The 7362-nt window shown below is 34.4% G+C and overlaps 1 protein-coding gene across 1 annotated transcript in view; it reads left to right on the forward strand.

Annotated features, from left to right (window-relative positions):
• The first annotated feature begins 2394 nt into the window (after window positions 1-2394).
• The window catches only part of LOC106469186 (uncharacterized family 31 glucosidase KIAA1161-like), a 16745-nt gene continuing 11777 nt past the window's right edge, over window positions 2395-7362 (forward strand). Inside the window, exon 1 of the mRNA XM_013929651.2 lies at window positions 2395-2477. The gene's annotated coding sequence lies outside the window, so the exon portion shown is untranslated. The remainder of the gene's footprint in view (window positions 2478-7362) is intronic.

Below are 7362 nucleotides of genomic sequence, written 5' to 3' on the forward strand. Positions count from 1 at the left end.
CTCATCTACATAAGCAGTAACCTTTTCAAAGAATGTCAAAAGATTTGTAAGGCAACATATTCCCTTAGTTCAACCATGTTGACTATCCATTAAAATTCTAAACATTGTGAAATGACTTTGCAAAGCATCTTTTAACAGACTTTCCAAAACTTTTCTCACAACTGATATAAGATTAACGGGACTATAATTACTGGGAGAATTTTTATCATCTCCCTTGAAGAGAGGAGTTACATTAGCTGATTTCCAATCCTCTGGTACCTGCCCACTATTCAAGGACTGACAAAAAATAGTAGTAAGTGACTCACATATCCAATCTTTAACCTCCTTCAAAACCCTTGGGGAATATTATCTGGCCCAGGATCCTTATCAATTTTTAAACTTCCCAATTTTTTCTTAACCAGCTCAGAATAAATGCAGTCATCTTATTGGATCTCATTTGCCTCTATCAACTGTTGAAGATAAACATTATATTTTAATATTATATGATTTAAACATTACACAAGTGTTAAGCATTCATACTTATGATATTGGATATTCAAGGTATTTATTATTGATTGGTTTGTGATGTACAGTTATGTTAATTGTTGTAAACATATGACATTAACATATGTAGAGATATAATACATAAATACTTACCACCAGTTTAAAAAAAGAAAAAAACTTTGCCTGACAGTAGTTTTTAATTAGTTCTGCTTATATAGGTATTAACATGTAGGTGGCAAACTATAAATATCTGGTTGAATTCACCATTCAGTATTTGAATACCATTAGTACAGTTTTTATGATTTGTCATGTGTAACTTGTTATTATGTCTTAATACACAGCTCTTAAGATTACTCGATGTGTTATTACTGAGCTAGTTGAAACTATTGTTGTTGACCTAGTTGCTATGTTACAGAACTAGGTTGTCACATACAATGTAAGTCAAACACAAACAGGTAACTTCCTCCACTTTAATTAATCAACCTGCTTATGTACTAAGTATATTACCAAACACTACACTAGTATCATATATTGCCTTGATTTTTATGTGCTCCTGTATAAAATCCACAGCCAAAGAAGAGTATGAAAACTTATCAAAACATATATTTATAACAGCTAAAGAATGAAAATCTTCTATATATATATAAAAGAGGAAGTTTGTTTATTTTGTTTGCTATAGGAAATCAAATGGTTGAACTTACAAATTTTAAAATAACTTCATAATAAACAGTTTTTTTACAAGAAATTTAATGGTGCTATTTATTTTGTATTTGATGTAGTATTTAATGAGAAAATTGACAACTAATGATTATTGTGCCATTTTTTTGTAATAAACATACAAACATAAGCACATTTTGCACATAGAAAGCATTATGGTGGGAGACACTCAGATCACCTTGCTGTCAATTCAGTATTTCCAAAAATAAATCACTTATGAAACCACTTAGCACTATTTAAAGAAAACTGGTTAATTTGTGAATTGCAAATTATTGTTTATTGATACAGGTGACTATGCCACCCAAGAAACGTCCTTTCTATGGAAAGTCTTTTGCCGCTAAAAGAATGCAAGCACAAAGAGCAGATGAAACAGAAGAAGAACGCAATCAAATACTTCAAGTACAAGCTGCAAGATAGGCTGCTCAAATACAGGAAGATACTTTGGAACAACGTAAAGTTAGACTTCGAACTCAAGCTGAAAGGCAGGCTACTCAAAGACAGCAAGAAACTGTTGAACAGCACAAAGCCAGAGTTCAGTGAGAATCATCAAGGCAAGCTGGATATAGACAACGGGAAACTTCTGAACAACGTCAAACCAGACTTCAAGCACAAAAATTAAGACAAATAACTTACAGAGAGCAAGAAACAGAGGATCAACATGATGTACGACTTCAGGCTTAAAGAACAAGACAAGCTCAAACACGATATAATTTCAAACAAAGCTTTGTTTGATTAAATGCGTCTTTATTTCTCGCATCACAGCTTTTGTCCACTTACTGAATAATTTGCTGAAAAAATGCTGATATGTACATTTCAAATCTAAATTTTCACCGTGCAACGCCGGGTAACTCAGCTGGTATATATATATATATATTTACACATAATAATTGATGTGATATCCGAGAATGCGAATCAATAAAGCAACTGCCTGAATTGAAAAAGATAAAGTGTAGGACCCAGTGATTATGTGTACTTGAAAAAAAAATCATGGATTGAAAAAAATAAGCACTAGATATATGTTGCACGTAACCATTTCTATTATCAACACAAATACTTATTATTATCTCGTTTATCAGGAAACTAGCTCGTGTGTATCAAGCGCTCTGACGTAGATCCTAGTACAGTTACACGTGTTTCAAGGAGCATCTCAAACATTTCCTATCACTCCCTACCTATAGAAAAGAAAAGATATCTGAGAACGCTAAACATACAAAGTGGCTCAGTAAAACTAGTGTATACTGTAATCCTTTACTGGACAGACCACATAAAGAGACAAGGTAAGACACTGTTGTGAATTAAATCATAGACTGCGAGAAACCGTTATATCAATCATGTATTTAATTGTTTGTGTGACAGAGAGTATGTGGAATTCATTTTCATTTTATGGGAAAGTTTAACTACATTGCTCGATCTTCGGACTCGTAATTATGTGCTGCAAAGCTCCTGACCATCTTATATATTTTTTGTTAAGGGCAAATATACACACAACCTGTCCGGGTTAACGAAACCCGATTTTTAGCGTTATAAGTTATTTAACTTACCTCTAAGCCACCAGGCGGCCTACTTTATTGTACTGTAAAAGAAAGGTTTTGCTTTATTTTTTGAACCCGAACTTGGTCTAGCTTTTAACGTATTGGACTATGGATTGTAAAGTCCGAGGTTTGAGATGTGGTGCTGTTAAGACTTTTCACATTTTCAGCTACGTTTTATTTATGGAGTAAAATTGGTCGTGACTATCTTTGCGCAGATTGGATCTTGTACACTCACAGGTTAAAGTATTCCAAATATCGTTGGTTATGTTAATTGTGGTTTATGCACCTCAGTTATCGAATTTATGTAAAAGTGCTTTTTAAGAAAAATTACGCCCGTTTTAAATAGAATTAATTACTGCACATAAAACAAATTATGTATGTGCTTTACCTGTAGTATATTTATACGCAAAGATAAACATTATATTACGTATTAATAACAACTTTGGACTAGGGGCGTAAAGTTTTTCAAACGCGTGAAATGCAGTAGCCTTTTCCCTTTTAAATGGCGTTCTCAGTTCCATCTCAATGATTATTTTAGTTTTAGAAACGTGAATCCGCTGAAAGTAGTGGGTTTCTTCTTGGTCTTGGAAAATGCTTAAGAACCGCTTTTTCTGCTCAATGTCCAATAACAAACTATTGTTTTAGCAACCTATTGTTTTAGGACCCCTGTGCATGCTTAAGAACCGCTTTTTCTGTTCAATCTCCAATAACAAACTATTGTTTTAGCAACCTTTTGTTTTAGCACCCCTGTGCATGTATCTACACAATACATATTCAAACAATACTCACTCGGTTAAAATTATACAAGTCGAGAATTAAATAGGTGCATGTAATAGATATCTGTAACGTCTTCCTAGAAACTGCAATTCATAGAATTAATGCCTAGTTTTAATATTCGAATTCTAAAACTATGTATTTAGTATCATATAATTACAGTAGAGTTGTTACACAAGTGCAGTATTTGTGTACTGACTATATATAATTAAAGTATACAGTTATAAATACTGTGATATTGTATTTTCATGTTAAACCTGAGCCATATAACTTCATTACACGATCGTGGTATTTTTTGTATAATCTCATAGTCACTGCATGATCAAAGACTGAATTTCTAGACTTAGTGAAATCAAGTATAGGTCAATTATATAGCTTTGGACTTATTTACGACTTATATAGTTTGGTTATTTTTGTTTGGTAAGCAGTGTCACGTCTGATTATATGGCCTGTTTAGAAAACTTCTACAGTTTAAAAGTGTTTGTTGCTCAAAATATGTGTTAAATTGTTGTCGATGGTGGAGTTCCTTATATCTAACATCATATTAAATATTATTTTAAGCTGTTTTTGTTGTAGGTAGGGGTTGCATAATTTAAAATTATGCCGAATAATCAACGCATAATTTTCATACTTTATGCGTAATCAATGCATAACTAGTAATTTTGTAGTGCGTACTATCAAACTGTTGGCCGAGATAATTTTAATTTTTGTCGCCTAACACCCGCAGCCCAGTGTTCATGAGGGAAGTGCATATTAGGTTTTATATGTTTAAATAAATTAGTGTTACATGACTGTGCAGGCACGTCGTTGCAACGTATTTGCATACGTAAGCAAAACAGATTTACTGTACCGTCAATCATTTGACTGTTTGTGACGCTATATCACATTCTCTATTCAGCCACTGTAAAGCATATATGTGAAAGACGATCTTTCAAAGCTGTCACTGCATTCGATAACGTCGTCTTTAAATATAAAGTTCTGCCCTTCATTTGCCAAGGTCAAATCTTGTAAAGCTTCACTGTGAAACTAACGTTGGGAATATATCCCACATGGACTACGTAACTGTTTATGGTTGATAAGAAAACACGAAGAACAAAAATGAAACAGCGCAAATAAAACGTGCTACATGTGAAATTAGTTTTCTACTTTAAAGCAAAAAATATGTAAATTATTCATAAGGTTCAGTAATCTAGGTTTTGCTTTTTTTTCTTGAGAAGCTATCCACCACTACCTCCGATGAATAGATTTTGAGGATTGTGTATTTTAAAGAATATCCCTGGTATTTATTATGTACATAGCTTAAAATATTATTGACAAAATATCCAAGAATGAAAAAGATACAGAAACTAACATATATATTAGAATTCTTCGTTAAGACAACACGACCTTCACATCTATATATTATACAATGGAGTATAATTTTTACGGAAAACTTCAAACCAAACAAGTTATGGATAATTAGCTCCCATTAACTGAAGTTAGTTTAAAGCCTGAAAATGGCTTTATAATAATCTTTGGACAAATTAAGTGCATGCAATTCGACTTTAATAAGAACTCAAATCCAAGTGTGATGAGACAGTACAAGCAAGATTGTAAAGACATGTGCAAGATTTGTTTTCAAATTCCCGAAGGAACCCCACGACAATTCAGGCATATTTCAAGAAGGCAGCGACAACCTCTGATTTGGAGCAGTTTCTGAACCTCCTATGGTACTTCGCATATTCCTTGCAGAACCAGTGATCAAGAACTTCGACGACTTCATCTACCTTAATGGTTAATGTCTTCTCGTCATTCCAAGGACCAGATATCGACATCAATATTACCATGTAAGAGCTTGTATTTGTGCGAGAGTGTGAGTTTTCATCCAAGTGTGACACGTTCATTTCCTCATGTGTTTAAAGCTTAGGAGATCATCAAAAGGCAAGATTTCAAATCTCCAAGACCTCTGGTACCAACGGTAAGCCTAAATCAGATGATAATTCTGTCAGAACTTCATTCCATCAGATTAAACTCCATTGTTCTTTAAGTAAAAAACAAACAACAAAACAACAACGGTTGATCAAAATGAAAAACAAACAAGTTAAGAGTGCAAAGTAATCTTTCTGTTCTCTCTTTTGGGTTCTCCAGCTCAGATAGTAAAAGTTAAGATAGTAATAAACTGAAACATTCTGTAATCAAGGCACACAGGGGATATTCTGAAACCATGGAAATAAAGAAACAAACAATTTTTCCAGTCATGAGATAAATGTAGTAGAAAGTAACCTTAGTTTAAGGTGCAAAAGTGGTTTACATAAATCCCTGGACGTTGATATGGAGGATGACATTATACGGTCTTGGCCAAATTTTTTGCATACTGTTCTATATTGATGCTATTTTCTACGTGCATGGAGTACTATTGAGTTAATACCCGAATAGTAACAGAGAAGGTAGTGTATGATTGGAAAAACATGTACGATTGTTATTCTGGTCGGTATAAGTAGTTTTGAGCATTTGTTCATCAAAACACACATATGCGCTTGTTTTGTATAAAAAGTGTGTTTTTGATACAATCTTTTTCGAAATAGATCAATGCTTTGTTCAGACAATTACTCTGTACTTGGTATAGAGCCATGCCTAATTACGTGCCAGAAGTTATAGGGCATCAAATTGTTCGAGTGTCCAGAAATGGTATGAAGCAAACAGACATTGCTAGAACAGTAGAGTGCCCCCAGTACACTGTATTCAAAATCCTGAAACGTCATTGGAATACAGGAAACGTTATTACAGGAAAGTCTACTGGTAGATACCAAAAACTACTGCACGAGATGACCGTGTTTTTATCAGGTTAACACGTCAAGGTAGAAAGAAGTCTTATGACAGGAGTTACATGAATACATTCATTCCAGTGTATCCGGAAGAACAGTGAACAGGAGACTGACCAAACAAGGTTAATTTGCAAGAAGGGCTATCTTCAAACCAATATTAACTAGAATCCACTGCCGTCAATGTTTTACTTGGGCAATACAGCATGCCAACGTACAGTTAGGACAGTGGTGGCATGTCTTCTTTTCAGATGAGTCATGTTTCCAGCTTATTAAAGCTGATGGTAGGGTTTATGTTCGTTGTTTGCCTGAAGAAGAGATGAGGGAAGACTGTCTTTCCCACAGGGAACATACAAAAAGTGGTGCAGTACATGTTTGGACAGCCATTCATCATGGTGGAAAACTGCTCTTCATATCCTCCAGGAAACGTCAATGGCTCCTCCTCCTCCGACAACATTTCTGCCATATGCTAGGGCAAGGTTTAGCAATAACCTTATGTTCCAGGATGACAATTCCACTGCTCACAGTGCACATATTGTACAGGATTATCTCAACCAGGAGGACGTTACACGGTTGTCATGGCCAGCAACATCTCCAGATTGTAATCTCATTGAGAACTGAACCGGAAAATTGCTAACCATGGCCCTAAACCAGCTACTGTAGCTGAGTTGCAGCGCCTTCTACTGACAAGTTGGGTTGAAATAACGGTGGATTACATCACAACCTTCATTGACAGCATGTCATATCGAGTTGCAAAGGATATTAGAGCACGAGGAGGACCACCCAAATACTGAATGCTTATATAAACTGATATAAGGGTACTAATTTTATGTTATATTTTGTCATTATATATGTTTGTTAATGTTTTGTTGTGATATGTAAAACGCTGAATTACACATCTTTCTACAGGTGTCTGAAAAAATGTTTACTGTTCTAATAAATCGTTCGTGATATCCATAGAACCTGTGCCATTACACATATTACACATATAGATGTTTAATATATCATGCATTTCTCAGTGCTAAGTGTATTTGTATTCCATCTTAATAGTAATG

Source organism: Limulus polyphemus, unplaced genomic scaffold, assembly GCF_000517525.1.
Source record: "Limulus polyphemus unplaced genomic scaffold, Limulus_polyphemus-2.1.2 Scaffold3344, whole genome shotgun sequence".
Classification (NCBI taxonomy): Eukaryota; Metazoa; Arthropoda; class Merostomata; order Xiphosura; family Limulidae; genus Limulus; species Limulus polyphemus.